This window comes from Falco punctatus (genome assembly GCF_963210335.1).
Source record: "Falco punctatus genome assembly, chromosome: 6".
Taxonomy (NCBI): domain Eukaryota; kingdom Metazoa; phylum Chordata; class Aves; order Falconiformes; family Falconidae; genus Falco; species Falco punctatus.
Window position 1 is genome coordinate 10,976,805 of NC_137585.1, and position 17,362 is coordinate 10,994,166.

Genomic DNA, 17,362 nt, shown 5'->3' on the forward strand with positions numbered 1-17,362 from the left:
TCACCCAGGCAGCAGCCAGAGCTTCTGGCCGTGAGAGGAGAAAGCCATTCACAACCACCCCCGAGTGGCGCAGGCAAGGACACAGGTTTCCTTATGACAACAAAGGCTCTCCCAAGCAATCCATCACCTGGGCATACATTCGTGCCGGCACGGCCACAGCCCGGTGTTGAAATGCCAAAGCTAGCTTTAAGTGCTGGCAGGAAAGAGCTCTGCGTAGGCTGTAACACCCACCTGAGGAGCAACAAGGCTGCCCTGAGCCCCCTCCTGCTATTTCAGCTGGGCTTTATGACCTCCATCACCCAGTTCAGATACACGTTAGAAGCAGCCGGGTCAGCGGGGGCTGGCTCAGAGCCTGCCTTTCTCCATACAAAATCCAGGGCTCACCGTGCCAGAGAAGAGTCACCAGAACTACCATCTCTCCCCGGTACAGTGGGACACTCTGGAAAGGGGTCGATGCAACTGCTCCAACACACAGCCTGCCCTATGACAAGTCTCACTTTGCATTTTTGGTCGAGCTACTCATGCCATGCTTAAGCCTGCTTTCTCAGCTGGATACCCCCTCCACATGAGAGATGCCTTCTCCATGTATTCCTCTGCAAAGAAACTGTTACCAATACACATGCACCATGGCTGCTCTATCACCATACAGCCCATTGAGAGAGTTGAAGGAGTGGGGTCAAAAATTTTGAGCTCGGGAAGAGATTACACAGGGCACTAGAGATAAGAATTAAGGAGGGAAGTAATGTTACATGGCAACATTACTACCTTCCGTTTGAGGGTACGGAGAACGGACAGAGCCTGCTGAAGGAAAGAACATATCGAACAAGTAAAGCAATCTAAAAAAACTATGTGCCAAAATAACAGAGTCTACTGCTGTGCTAAATGGTCTACATGCTGTTAGTATCCTGGGAAGCAGCAGCTGCCTCAAGTGTTTTAGGCAGAGGAGAAAAAACAAACCTGACAATAGTACCTGATCTCCTGGAAAACGCATCTGAGCTGCTACTGAAGCTTGGGAAAAGTAAATGAGACATCCCAGTCACACTGATGCAGACAATTTGACTGAGATTTAACACTCCCAGTAGCATCTCACTAGCTTTCAGTCACGGTAGGCACACTCAAGATATATTGAGTCTATTAATTATCTAGTGATTCACTAATTGAGAAAAAAAAATTATACCTTTCCTACATTCATTTCCATTTAATGCTAACAAAAAAAAAGCGCACCAAAGAAACATAATTTTGGGTAGAACAAATTTTCACCTTGGAAACTGCTACTGAACATTTGCCAAACAGCAAGCGAAGACGTGGCTTGGATTGCACTTCCCAGAGGTGCAATAAAAATGATTCAGTCTTAAGATAAAAGGGGGTCACCTGTATATCAAAACACCTGGTTCACTAAAGCAGAGCTTAAGTTTTATGTTCATAAAAGCAATGGATAAGCCTTGATATCTGCATCCTTCTAGTACGGGAACAAAGAAGAATGGTGTATGGCTCTCCGTGCTGTAGCTTAGTAGAGAGACTATTGACACTACCGGGCAGAAGAACCCCTGCAGTGAAAGCAAGGCACAGATTCACTGCACATTGTTCTGCGCAGGTCCCTCTGCGAACTGTGGGGATGGAGAGATGACTGACAGAAACATCTGGGGCACAAAAGGAGGTAAGGACTTCAGAGATGTACACTGATTTTTTTTATGCAGTGTTGGCAGCTAGCAGCATAGACATTCCTAGATAGCAGGTTTGCTATAAACTACAGGAGTTCCCAGTTTCTCTTTGAACACAGTGAACGGGGACCCAGATAGGGGAGATTCTCCAGTTAGCAGCAGGTATTTTGTAGTCTCTTACTATGCTACAGAAGCGTGAGCCAGAATCCCACGCTGCTGTTTTTGAGTCTCAGATTAAAGAATGCTAATGTTCGCACCAAACCATTTTGACAGATGCAAATGCTTAAAACATCAAAGGGCTTGGAAACACACTTGAAAGCTTGGCCTTGCCCAGACAGCACAGTGGAACCATTGCTGAGCACACTTGTCACATCACCCATACCAGTCCTGAGCACAGTTCAGCTACAGACAGATAAGGATGAACAATACTCAGCAAACTGAACTGGAACAAACTGTCCTCCCCTGCAGAAGGGGCCTCCAAAGTTATCCTGTCTGATGTTCTTGGCAAACACATATTATAACCTCTTTCACAGCTGGATCAAGTTCTACGTTGAAAACTGTACAATTTCTTGCTGCCATTACTGATAGCTGTCAGAGCCCTATAGAGGATACAAAGCTGGAACATTTTAGCAATATGGGACCACTGATAAGCTATAAAGCAAAATACACCCAGCCAGCAGTAGATATACTGGCAAAGTGCTAATTTTGTATCAATAGGTAAAGCATAACCTCTGCAACCAAAGCAATTCCTAAAATACTAACAAAGCTGCATTTGTGTATCATACCATGCTAACGACTTCTACTAGCACAACTTCATCTGTCATAACAGCTATACATACAGCAAAAACTTGTACTGTGTATCTGGCTTCAATATTCTTAGTACCATCAGCTGGAAATAGCAATCAAAAAATTGTTGGTATCAACATATCATGAGATAACAATAATAAAAGTTTTGAACACACTTGTCCTCATTTTGAGCTTTTAGAATGCATGTTTTCAGCCTTGGCTCCCCATAGAGGTTCTAATTACCTTATGACTCCAGTAATAAGATTTTTTTACAAAACGTGAAAAAAAATGTTATGAGACTAGTATCATAACCAAAAATACTTGGCAATACTGGCAGCTTTATACTGAAAACTGCAGCTAAAGAAGAAACAAAAAAGATCCATCCAAAAGGGATACAGGGATGTGTGTGGGGAAAACAGATTTTGGTACAACTGTTTCCTAACCCAGCTTTTCGGGGAACAAGCCACTCTGTCTTGGAAATGTAATTGGTGTGCTTAGATCGAAGAAGCTAACAAGCACAATGAGACATGTTTGCTATTGGGAACAAAAAGTATTAGATACAAATAAAATGTTATAAGAAATGTAAATGTGGGAAAGCACCAGCGAGGACCCCTTCCCTCTCCCCGTGGAAAAACAGCTTCACACACCCAAAGCCACAGGAATTGTGTGGGTGCTGAATAGGAAGGTACTAATGCAAACACATGGAAAACTTGTTGTTACTCATGGTGTAACGCCTGCACGGCCAACTGGCATAAGTTTATTGTGCACATCACAATATTTTCTGTTTTTCATCTAGTCCCACTTCCTAGAATCATGTGGTTATGTGAGAATTTTGGCTTACAATTAAGAAAAATACATGTCTGGCCTTTAATGGGTGTGGAAAAGGCCTGAAAAACAAAGTATGGCTCAAAAATTAGATCTTGCTGTCTGGGTTTATCTCAATGTTTTTAAGCCAAAATGTTAAGCCTTAACTTGTGACTAACAAGAGCAAGGGCAACTCCGCCCTTCCCCCTCTACCTGGTTACTATTTTTAAGCAGTCGGGACTGATGACACTGAACTGTTCGCAGAATATTTAGACCTGATCCAGTGAGCTACACAAGCTACCAGAAACTAAAAGACCGGCAAAGAAATATGCTGTGGTATTGAGTGGGTTAACAAAGATGAATAATCAAACTCATCAGGCACAATTTAGGTATTTGCAGACATTCTGAAAAGTCATCTGTTTACGGTCCAGTCTTAAAAAAAGTGTAGAGCTCCTTCAATTCCTTCTGCTGCTGCTGACTGTACAAACCATCCAACGCCATCCAGAATCAGGTCCTAATAAATCTTAAGACTTGATGTCGCACCCTGAAATCCAGAACAGATTAAGGCAATACACATCCAGGTTGCTCCTATCTTCACCCATGTGCCAGGGCACACGTGACCATACATGAGCCAGCTCAGGGAGTTATCTAGTCAAAAAAAAAAACAAGCCAGAAGCAGAGAGATGTGAGCAGCCATAAAGGTGTGACACAGGAGGGGAAAAAAACCCCACCAATAAAGGTAAATACGACAGGTCCCTGCAGTAGCCGTACACGCAGATGTACAAGCCATAGTCGCAACTGCGAGGAGTGGACAGGAACAAGAGGCTGGGCATCAGGCTAGAGAGCGGGAAGGCAGAAACCTGGACTTAGACCTAAGGTATGGTGAAACCACACCCAGGATCTACAAGCAAGTCCCTGACGCTCGGGCGTAGGTGTCTTGTTGGGTGTGATTGCCAAGCACTTCAAACGCAGAAACAGGTGCAGCCTCACCAGCCCACGCAGAACAGTAGCAGCAGAGCAGGGAAATTTTACATTCTCACTACTGGCCCTCTGCTAGTAACATGCTTGCTACCTTTACAGGTCAGAAGCAGGCGCTACGGGAAGCGGGACATTCTAATTGGATCTACAACCATTTCCAAAGGAGCCATTATTTTATGGTTTAATGTTTCCTTGTCTCATTATTGCCACTGACTCTACGGTTCCCGTGAACCCAAATGCAGCTTTCACTCCGCAGCAAAGAATTGGGTCTAAGAAGACACAGCATGGCAGCCAGATGAAGTCAAAGGAGTCAGCCTCCCGTAAGCAACTCTCAAAACAAGTAACAACATGAAGGAGATGCTAGGGAAAGCCCTGGAAACCTCCTCAAACCCTCTGCAAAGTCTAGCATGGAAATACTCCCAATGGCGGGGGAGGGGAAGACATTTTTGCAACCCTGTCTTTCAGAATAAGAAGTGACAAGTTGTATAAATCAGGGTTTTGAATGGTGTAACTGATACACATCAATCTTATGAAACGCTTTTTATAACTAGCTTCACCAATTACCACTACCTTATTTCAAAGTTTATAGTAGTAATTACAGCTCACAGATGCTGTAGTTAAGATTTAGCATTAGTTCCTAATACTGTAATTAACACAGCATATTATAAAAGTTTAAAAAAAAAAAAAAAAAAAAAGTAGAGCCCTACAGGTACAACCTTAAAAAAAATTAAGAAATAGAACAACCAGATCAACAATACTGATACTCTCGGTTTCAGCAACATTTTCTCTGTCAACAGGCAAAAATTATGCTCACATAATTTCACATGCAGTACAGCTCCAAGTCTGTATTAATTTAAGGCATAGATTTTTATAGCAGCTTAGAAATATCACTAGCATTTCTATGATGTACTAATTACAATATTTTTACCATTTTAATAATTAAATTAGTTTCAATACATAAGGAACAATTACAGATGTTTTAATCCTTCCTCTCATTTTCATTTTTCTGCATATGAATGAGAGGGCGGACTCTGCTTCCCACCACTACCCTTCAGTATTTCCTAAAATAGTACTCCTTGATGGCTCCATGGCTCTTCAGATATTAGCTGAGCAATTAAAATCCTGAGATTGCCCTTTGGCAATTCTTGAAGACATTGACTCTGACTCTTGACTGGCCTACGGCTTCCTTTTCCTCAACCCTGTGGCATGTAAAACTACATCTCTCCTTCCCCTACCAGTTCCCACCTTATCAGATGGTTATGCAGAGGAGTAAAATAAGGTCTATATGCCTTAAATTCATCCCAAGCTCATGACTTCAGCGTGCTAGTGAGATAGAACATAAGATAATTTAACTCCTAACACTCATCGTGACTAATAGTCTAATAAAGACCCGATACAATTTCCTTTACCTCTTTTATGACATGATCACAAAATAATGCCAGCTCCAGCTGAGGAATACAGTCTTTGGTACACCCGCATCCCACCAACCCACACAAGCATGCATGCTATATTCTAAATGAAGTTCTGCATACTTTAGCATGAATGAGAAACTTCCCCTGGGAAGCTATCGGCACCAGTTAAATGAAATCTAAGACTCAGCTTGCTGCCTGCAACACGCTTTGATCGGTGGGGCATAAATAAACACATAAACATCCCATCTCTCCCAAGTTCAATGAGATACAGCAGCGTTCCTCCACTTCAGCCTCACAGGCAGCTCTCAGTCATAACTTCTGACACTGTCCATCAAACTCACCTGAACAAGTTTGTTGGACTGGGCACATAGCAAAATGCTTTGCTGGGCATAAAATAAATAAATAATAATTTTTAAAAAAATCACTACAGCCAACAGCAAAGAATACATTCTGGTATGATCACTGTATTTTGGGAAAGCTAAGACTAAGAGAGGTGCTTGAAGGGGGAAGGACTGGGAGGGTACCAGGGAAGGGGGTGGGGGTGTCAGTGGACCGTGTCCAAGAGGGAGGGAAGAGCCAGAGCTCTGCTTAGAGTTGTCTTCCCAAACACCTTCCTGTATGGAATAATGGGTCTTCATTCTTACCTCTGCCAGGCTGATGCACTGGAGGAACCCAGCTTTCAGCACAAACGTTTGCTGACTGTTACTGAACCCAGCACCCCACCTCTTCCACGTGTGCCAGCCAGCTGGCCAACGCTTTACCGAGCAGGCTGGGGCAGGGGCACAAAGTGAGCAACTTTTGCAAGTCCCTGGCGCAAGCGGGCAGAAGAACTGCAAGTAAGGCAGAGAGCTGAGGGCAAGACAAGCAAGGTCCCACCCTTGTGCAGGCGAAGCGAGAGGCTGAGGCAGTGGTCCTTGCCTAGGATGACCAGAAAAGCAGGAAGGTTTAACAACCCAAGTCCAGCTACTGTTCTATGAGCAACATCTCTGCCTTGCTTGGTGGCAGATCCTACAGCACTGACAGCTGTATCTGGCTACAACTCACCGCCATGAGGGTGTTGAAGTGAAGAACACTGACACACGTCTTCATGTGACAAATCTACTCTGTCACCCTTCGCAGAGCTTTACACAGGAGGTATGACACAGATCACAGTAGTTTGGCTCCCAAGACGCAATTGCATTAAAGAAGGTGCAATTACAGCTATACCCACAACAGGAGATACCAGCATTACTGCTTTTGTCACACACATGGGAAACACTCCGCACTCTGAACTTTTGGCTCTTCCTGCTCTACTAGCATTTACCTTAAGAGAAGGAGATAAAGATGCACCCATAGGACTGCTGTTTTAGGCCTTGCCTCTACTAACAGCTACAGCTTATGAGCAGTTAAACACAATCACTATCAGCTAGAAATTTCAAGATAGTGGGTCCACGAAGGATAACTGTTATCATCAGTAACATATACAGGCTGAAACAGAAACATGCATGTTAGGATACCAGGAGCTCTCCTTCCTTCAATTCCCCACTGCTGTCATTCATTTAAAGAAGGATTATAACTAGATTTTTTCAAGGCAACCAAGAACTGTGCCTTCATCCCCAGACCTCATCCAGCAGGACTGCCAGTTCCCAATTCTGGCAGTTTCCAGCAGTTTCTGCCCATCTGAGGGTCATCTGAGCAACTGAGGTAATACCAACCCCTCCTACCTCACATACTCTGAGGATTAGTCAGGGAGTGGCTGCTCAGTGCACTGAATATGCAAAGCCCTGTTATAAACTGTATCTGATTGCAACCGTAAGCAAAGTCTTATTTAAGCAATCCCTTCACCAACAAAAATATATTGACTGTTCAGTCTGTTCTTTCATTCTGTGCCTTTTGCCTCTAAGCTCTTGAAGTTACAAACACATTACTAAGATACTTCCCTTTTGTGCTGCAGAATTGTTTAGTACAAATAATAGACACATTTTTCACACAAAGTGGTGTCTGTAATTAGTTGTTTCAGCTCATTCTAGACCAGTGTTACTCTGGTATCATACTTTTTGTACTGTAGGGACCTCACTGGCCAGTCAAGGAAAGCCCCCACCCCATAACCTCAAATACATCCGATATTCACAGTTTTCTATTTCTCACGGTGTCCATATTCAGATGAGAACCTTTCTGCAATTCTACCCATTTTATGAGCTCAGGACATACAGCATCAGATATTTCTTGCCACCTCTAAGCACAAAAATGTGTCTCTCTACCAAACTGTTCTTTAAAGCCAAGTTGGTGTTTTCGCACATGTTTACCTCAACACTTCTGTATTTGGCTCCTGCATCTGTTGGTACTTTTTTTTTTCTTCCTTATATGCACTTTGTTTACTCTTTTCCATTGTCACAACCAAACGTGATACAATGCCATCTTTAAATTAATCTTTCAAAGTCAGCATTCTAGTAAAAAAAAAACATTTCAGAGCAAATTTTCTTCCACGTTGCCTTTCTGAACTTGAGATTTCTCATGTCAGTTTTCATTGCACATGCAATGCAGCACATCCCATCTTGTTCTGTTCTTTTTTAAAGTCATTTTGTTATGAGTCAGAGTCAATCCATTTTTCCCCTTTTACACTCAGATGCCTATTTTCATGCCTTTGATATCACTATTATTACACACCCAGCAGCTGAATAGGTAAAAATGATGCTGTGTATAGGAAGGAAAAATGGCTCTGGTACGTCTGATAACACCCACTGGGCAACTCAGCTGTCATGATTTTTCTATACACACAGCCACAGTTTTAGGCTGCTTTTTATGTCCCTGACCCTCCCCTGTGACTGGTCAGAGCACACACCACAATGACACAACCGGCATGCCTAGCCTTGCTCTTCGAGGCTAAGGCACTTTTCACTGCCCCAGCATATGTCCAAATTGCTCATCTTCCTTTCCTTGCAGCTCTCTGAAACACGAAAGCTCAGTTTACTCACCGTGCAGGGGCAGAAAGATAAGGTGGACTGCATGAGCAATATCAGAGGAAGACTGCCTTCCACATGGCACAGAACTCTGACTCAAATGAGCAGTGTTGACCCTGTGCCTACAGGAACATCTTACTGCTTCCCTTTCAGAACATCCTCTCTTCCCAGTGGTGCCCAGGGATGAGGAAGAGAACAACAATACAGTAACATATTTCCCATAGTTCAACACAGCACCAACTGTTTTTAAGAAACTGCTGGGCAACTTGAGGGGTAAACCTGCCTGTCAATCACTTGCACATTTAGGAAAACATGTCAAAACCCATAATTTGCTATAAAAATAGGGATACTCCTACTTCCCTTTGCCGTCTCTCCACAGCATCCTCTCTTTGCCCCAAGGTTTGTTACAACATAGAGTCTTGACAGGATTGTGTGCTGTATTGCAGCCTTCTCAGTGCCACCCCCCATGCCCATCCTGAGCCTCTCCCTGCCTGTACCTGAAACATACTTTGCCAGGAGAAAACACCTTTCCTAGGGAGGGGTAGAGAAGGGAGAGATAAGTGCATCATTCTAAAAACATCCATAAGATCCACCAGCTATATGGATGCTACTCAGACTCAAGCCTGAAATATCTCTCCATGTGCAAAAGGAGTTACAGAAAAAAAAAAGAAAGAAAAAAAAAAAAGAGGCAGAGAAGCAATAAACAATGGGAGGAGTTATTTGAGACATTCTGCAATACCAACGAATAGAACCAAATCCTCACCATTCTAGATACTGCACAGTGAGCCACTGTTGGCTGGTGATATACTCTGAACATCTCTTCTACAAATCCAGCAACAGAGGGGAAATAGATACATACTGCACCTTCTCAACTTCACTGCTATTAGCCTGACAGTCCTCACCTGTAAAAAAAAGAAGACAGTGATCTCAAGAGTACTTCAGAAAGGAGATTGACTCAAATGTTGCAGCTAGATTACATTTCATAGGTCTAGAGTTACCCTCTGATGACTGCACTATAGAATACCTACAGCAAAAATTCTGCATCCGAACAGAGACTTAGGCTTAATCCATTCCAAAAGGATTTTTTCCTAGAGACCAGACCCACTAAAGATACAAGCTACAGCATCAGAGCTTTGCTAAGCACTGGTATGGCATCCTTCCTTCTCCTATGAAATAAGGTACACCAACAAACTAGCACCTCCTCACAGGACGGGAATCTGTAGTAAGGGCCCAGTTAAGATTTACGTTATTCAAAGAATATATGTAGGCACTTTTGAACACTGCACCTCTAAACTTGGGAGTATAAAGTGTACATGCCATAAAACTTACACATGCTTACTTTTTGTAGCTGCCCAGTAACACTGCAGGCAAAGAGTCTTCTTCTTGCCACCCCTCCTCCCACTGGCGGTGTTATGTGTTAGTTGAACACTGACCTGGGCATCTATTTCTACGATTAAGTGAACATGCACGTGTAGCCATTGCGGCCACCTTGTGGCAGCTGTGAACAACGAGCACATCCAACAGGTTGTGGGTCTGCTTGTAACCCAACTCACGCCTTGCGCCACATGTTCCGATTATCTCAGGGCTCCTGCGATCTGAATGAATCGAATTGTGCCCTGACGTGACCAGGATCCTAGTCTTCTCCCCTCCAGAGCGGTGTATTCTGGATTCATAAACTCTACTGTTGAATTCATGGATGAAGCTGCAGCCATTCCTTACCTCTCCTCCTCCAGTCACACCCTGGGCAAGGCTGGCTCTGCCAGGACCACCAAGCTTGTGGATCCCACTGGGCACCACCTCAGCCTGACCCAGGTAAGGATTTGGGAAGTTTTGTGTATGATCAGCGGCAGGAACTCTAGTGCCAAATGTACTCTGAGCACCAGCAAGGCCACGGGCAGTGGACCTCACACACTGAGCACCTGTGTGCAGCTAGATGATCAATTTGAGACTACAAAGAGGTAGTTTGATGTCTGAACATCACACACTTCTACGTGACTTACTGCAAATGGGATACATTCTCAGAAAGCTAATTTATGGCCAGCTCTGCTTTAACGCAGTATTTTCTGAGCAGCAGGTTCATGTGCTTCCTCCCACTTCAGTTCACTTCTTGTATACCATGCAATTACAGTTTCTATAGCCACTCCTCCTCAACCTCTACTAGCATCAGAACAGCCTCTATTTTGTGCTACGTATCTATCTATATAGACATACATTTACATATGTGTGTCTATTTACCTACGTACATTTGTACACATGTCATGGTAATCACCTTCCCCCTTCTAAAGTTTTTCCACTATCAAAACCAATAGCCCTCACCCTGACTTTGCGCTGAACTTGTACTGAAGACGTAGGACTTTCTTCTTTCACTTCATCTAGCTGTAATCCAACCCCCAAACCGTGGGCTCAAGACAAGTCTCCACCACAGGCTCAGTTCCACGTGTCCTGCAGTTTTCAGCATTACACTTGAAGGAATGGCATTTAAAACCTATAGATGGGGAACGGATTTTGTCCCAGCAAGCTAATTCCACTAGAAGAGCAAGAAAGCCAGTGTTAATGGAAGACACAAGATTAGTGAAGCTTTCCCAAAAGAGTACCCCACCTTGCTCAGGCACTAAAACCGACAGAGAACCTCACATCTAGAATGCACAAATACATTAGCTTGCAACTTTTCTGCACTGATGAACCTCTCAAAGGCATCAGCACATCACAGCCAAGGCACAGAACTTCTCCTTTGTACATTACACGCTCCTTCCCACACAAAGTCTAATTCAAACACACACTTCCTGACCAAAGACATAAATGCAGCTGTGCTAAACCCAGCCTTGGCTAAAGCCAGTACTCCCAAGTCAGGCAACAGAGTTAACCTGAACTACTGAACAAATCAGGGTAGCTATTCTCACACATCTGCTGCAAAAGGACGGTGAAAAAATACATTAGCTTCCATTAAGATTTAAGGTAAGGTGTGCTTGTGATAATTTCTGTATCTCAAGCTTTAGTTTCACAAGCTCTTCAGCTTGCCAAAAGGAGTCCCCTCCTCTGCCTTCCTTATTCCCACCACCACACTGCCCTTTCTCTTCTGGTGGTATAGGCATGCATGTAGTCTTATAACGAACCAGAGCAGGGAGCTGATGTGGATGACAACAGGTAGGCACGCCAGCTTCTTTGAATGGCAGTGCCAGCTGAGAGGACTTGTGCAACCACAGCCTGTTCACCTGAGTGCACAAATTAGGAACTAAATGTACAATTCCTTCTTGCATTTAATCCGGCACAGGCATGAGACGGCTATTGGAAGTAGTCCCTCTCCACATTTCTCATGCCCAGTGGCATGCCACCCTTCTGCATCAGACCTAGCACCACCTGGCCACAGAGCAGGCTGGTCCAACTTCCAGATCCAAAAGTCATATTTTTCTGTTTAGGGAAGGGGGTTAATTTTCAGTTTGAGCAGTGACTGAACTTATTCGAGGCCGCTTGATCACTAGATGCGATCCAAGGGAAACTGCAGGAGCTCGCAGTCAGAACTGGATGAGAACTGGATTGTTCCTTCAGCGGCAGCCAGTAGATATGCTGGATTAACCATCACGTGAAGCTGTGTTCCAAGCAACACAAGTCATTCAATTACACCTCCCTGAAAGTCCTGTCTGCACACAGACATCGCAGCCAGGCACGCTTAACCGCTGCTCTAAATCATACCCCCTGTGACTACAGCTCCACGATTGCCTCTTCCCAGAAGCAAGAGGTTAACATGGGTAACAGCTGTAAACTGCAGTACAATAGGTCACCTTTTTGCTGGAATGTGTCATCCTGGCAGCAACAGGCTCTGTAAGCCGGCATGAAAATTTGTAGCAAGACTTTGTGGTTAGGAACCAGGCTGGACAGATTGAGATAAGAAATTAGAGAGGGTAATCAGCTGTTGGAATAATTTACCTGGGGAACCAGTGCAGTTTATCACTTGGTATCTTGAAATCAAGACTGGGTACTTTTCTAATAGAATTTTGGATTTAATGCAGCGATAACAGCTGGAAATGTAAATACCTGCCAGGGGTCAGAATAAGGCATCTGACCCCACATGGCTGATACTATGAACATCAACTCTGCTATCACCTCACAGAAGAGGGAAACAATTTCTCTCTGTACAGCCCAAGAGCTGAAACAATGAGCGCAACTACACTTGCACTGAAGTCACTTCTAAATACTTCATTAAAAGATACAACAGCAGTTCAGTGAAGAACTTCAAAGCTGAAAGGAATTGCAAAACTTACCAGGCATAACTACTGAAATAAGCTAGCTATGTATAATTTAGCTAAACAGTAACTAAGCCTCCAATATCAAACTGGAAAGATAACAGATGACAGAAAGCACAGTTAACTCTCAGAATCAAATATTCTTGGAAAAAAATGTGATTCCAATTATGAACGTGAAATCCCTTGCAGGCTGTTTCTTAAATTTTGCCTGGAATAACCATGGAGCGTGAACATAATTTACAGGAATACAAACTAATTAAATGAAACAGCCCACTTAAACCAGACTCCAAAGTACATTTTAAAAAAACCAACACACACCATAAAAAAACCCAAACTACAGCAAAATTTATCTGTTTACCTCTAGAAAGCACTCGAAGCAAGTGAACCATAAGAAAGGGTAAAACTCAACAGAAAAAAGCAAGAACAGCTAGCTAAAGTTAACAGGATGGAATGAATAATAATAATAATAAAAAAAAAGTCCCAGGGAACAAACCCTTACTAGCAAAATCTATCAGGATGCACAAGAGGTTCCCAGCAGAAGTACCTGCATCCCACTATTTTGGGCAGCAGGAACAGGGGGCTTCAGCAAGAGTACCAACTTCAAGCCTAGTCACCTAGCAATTAGATCATATAATCCCACTCACAGATTTATCAGAATCACCAGGCTACTGCACAGACAGTACAGTGCAAATGCTACCCTCAGCCATGAGTGGCCAAAACGAGGTTCTACACAGAAGCCAGGTGAGCTGTTCCAAATATTAACAATAACTGAGAATTAAGAAGAATGTGGATTTGGTACAACTTAAAGTCTCATTTATGGATGCCTCCTCCTCACCCAATTCAGTCGCAGTTCCAAAATCTGGGTCACCCATACATTATTCCTCTAAACCAAGCCACCTCCCTCCCATGCAGCCCTTTACAAGGACTCTGCCCTTATCCAGGCCATCTTCAACAAGCCGTTTAGGTTACGAGAAACTCCAAAACACCTGGTCACAAAACTTCAACACCACATTACAGACGTGGCTTGGTCAGAGAGGCACAGGCACACAGCTCAAGAAGCCAACAGCATCCACATCCAGCAGCTCCTTGGCAAAGTCTGCAACAAGTCAACACAGACCAGTTGAGCTGATACCTCCTTCCCTGACCCTGAATTCCCTACCAGGTTTGATCCAGGTCTTATCCAACCTCTGAGAATAAACGAAGCGTCAAGCATAAGGGCAACACGGATGCTGGGGGGGAGGAATGGGTCAGGCCAGCACCGTGGGAGCTCGACACCCCCCCCACCGCCGGCAGGCTGCCCGGGGCGCCCAGGCTGCCCCGGAGCTGCTGCGGTGCTGGGGCTGCGAAGCGGCGGCCAGAAACCGAGAAGCGAGCGGCGGGCAGGTATCTCTCTCGCCTTTCCTTCCTCTGCCTCCCTGCCGTGACAGGCCATAAAAGTCACGAGGCGCCAGCCAGCAAAGCACGGAGGAAAACAAGGTGTCCAGAGTTCAAGCACAGCCCCGAGAGTCCCGGGCCCCGGCCACGGGCCGCCCGGCTGAGGCTGGAAGCCCGGCGAACGCCCTGGGATCTGGCTCCTGCGTGGGAGGCACCATTTCTGCGGGAGGAGGATCCGGCTGCTGGCAGCTGAGGCTGGGACCGGGCCTGTGCTCGGGGCCCTACCTGCCGCCGGCGGCAGGAGGAGGAGCGGGGAGGGGGGACACGGGCGCCGCCGGCGGGGCGCGGAGCCTCGCCATCCCGCACAGGCCGCCGCCGCCGAGGCTGCGGCCCCCCGGGGCCTGCCCCGCAGCCGGCGGAGAGGCTCCCCCGCGGGCACCGGCCCACCGGGGCTCTCGCAGCGCCCCCACGGCGGGAGCGGCTCCGCGGGGCTCCGGGTCCCGACGGCGGTGCTGCCCACGCTCCCACACCTGTGCGCCGCGGGCCCGGCCCGGCCCCGCAGAGGAGCGCGGCAGGCCCGCCGGCCCGCCTCGGGAGGGGCGAGCGCTCCTCTCCCGCAGATCCCTCCCCCCCGGCCCCCTCGGGTCCCAAAATGGTGGGCGGCCCTGCCCTCCGCTTCTGCCCGCCGCCACCTCCCCGACCCTGCCCCGCCGGCCCGGCCCCGGGGGCAGCCGCCCCTCCGGCCCGGCCCGGGCTCCGCGGGGCTCCGGCGCCAGGCCCTCGCCTCACTCCGCCTCCCCGGGGAACACGGCAACGCCGCTCCCGCCGCGCCGCCCCCGCCGGCCGCCCTTACCTGCGCCGGCCTCACATCGCCGGGCCGGGGCCAGCGCTGCCCGCCCCGGCGCCGCTGCCTGCGCGGCCCCCCGCCCTCGGCCGCCGGCCGCCGCCTCCCCGCCGCCCGCGGGGCCGCAGGTATGTCATGAGTGCCGCGGCTCCCAGGTGAGCCGGGCACACCTACAGGAAGGCAGGCGGGCCGCCCTGATTGGCGTGCGGGGCGCAGCCGGGCCGGCAGCGGGCCGCGCTCCGACGGCGCGGGCAGGGCGCAGCCGCCGCACGGACGGAGCGGGACGCGGCCGCTCCTGGCCCCCGCCGCCCGCCCGAGCGTGAGGGTTATGCTTTTTTTTTTTTTTTTTGCTTTTTTTTTTTTTTTTTGTTGTTGTATTTCAACGGGGGCAGTAAGTGCGTCGGCACCGAGTTGGGGGGGAAGCGGCGTTGCTCTGCCTCCAGGGCAAAAGCAGCGCGGCTGGGCACACCTGACCCACCGGTCCCAGGTTCCCGGACTGGCTGGAGAAACAGGGGCTTTTTATTCTTTTTTAAAATGTTTTCCTCATTACCTGAGTCTTTGGTTTTCCCGCTCCCTAAAGTCACTCGTTAACTTTGCATGCGTGAGCCTTCCCGCTTTGTGTTTTCTCCCAACAGGCTTCCCTGGAAAGCGACGGGTGTCAGGAGCCATCCTGGCTACACGTGGCGGGGCTGTGCCTCTGCAGCAGCACACCTTGCAGACCCCAGATTGCGCCTGAGATTGTCAAATAAATGTAAATGAATTTAACACTTGGATTTGGAAGAAATTGAGCCGGATGCAGATGGAAAACTCTGTAGGTTTGTATTAAAAATCTGAATCCACAGCTGCCGTTCCCAGGCATCCTGCCTCTCCTAGGTACGCAGGTAAGTATCCAGAGGAGCCCTCCCTGTAGTAAGGTTTTCTGTGGTTGCTGTGCTGAGCTGTGGACTGAAAAGGCAGGGCATATCAGTTCCCAGTAAAGGAAGTACTGTTCCTGTCTGCCAGCTTGACTGTAGCGATAGGGGCACACAGTCTGTATAGGGAGACATCCCCCACATGGGAGAGCAGAACAGAGCCTGGCAGAAAAAAAGGCATACATAAAGGGAAAGAAGAAAGGGGGAGGACAACTAGATACAAGACAACGTGTTTGGGAGTAGCAGGGAAAAGGAAAACACAGATGATTACTGTGATCATAAATAAAAGGGGCAAATTCAGAAGTTTTGGGGTTTTCATTCCTGGACAAAATAAACAGAGTAGGTTGCTTTGTTCTCCACTGCTCTGGTTTTATTATTTGTGGCATAGATGCCTGGATTTGCTTAAAGGAGTACAGGATTTATGTGAGAATGCACTTTACCGTGGTATAGATCTTTGCTCACAAAGAATGCAAAGTGAGCAAAGAATTATGCTAGACAGGTGACTGAGGAAGGCATTACCTATATTATATTTTCTGTCTCCTTAAACTGATATCCAGTGTCATCTTTTTGCTCAGTCTTTTTTTCCTAATAATTTCCTGAGGCTTGCAGGTGTGTATCCTTCAGGACATACTCTGAAGAGTTCAGCAAAAGAGAGGAGGGAGCTTTACCCAACCACCGGAGAAACCCTGTAGCCTGCACCCAGGCAGTCCTCAACCCTCCTTTCCCTGCATGACCCATGCGGGGTCTCCCAGGCAGGAAGACTCCCCCTCATAAGCAGTACACTGACAGCTGTACCCAGGCAGTGACAAAATCATACTTGTGCTTACTACTGCTTTCTGGTTCAATTAATGCTTTCATTCATTTGTGTGGATCATAGTGGATCAGCTTCTGCAGCTGAGATTCCTATTCCACATCACTGCATTTACAGTCAATGGAGAGGAATGGGATGTTATAAATTCCCACAAGCCAAGAGACTGGGGAAATCAGCTCTGGATCATGTCTGTCGTGGGTTGGTGCTTAAACCTCTGGGACATTACATGAATAGGCAATGCCTCTTCCTGCTGCATTATGTAAGATCCTAGCAGCTGGCAGCCGGCTGGAGCTGGGCATCCTGACTGGAAGACAGCATTTCTGTCATCCAGAAAAGGACAACATTGTCTAAGAAGGGCTTAACCTTCACCCCTCTCCTTGACGCCTCCAATAGATGCAGGGGCAGTTTTTTACTTGGTTTTGTGATTCATATCCTTGGGTACCTTGCTTTCCTTGACCATTGCACAGAGTGTGAGTGCCTAACTTTTCTTAATGCCTTACATAAGGTGAAGTAGTGCTTGAAGTCATGATGTGCAGCTCTCAGTATCACAGTATCTATATCCTTCTGTAGGCCAAGCTCTCCTTCCCTAACTTGGTGGGAA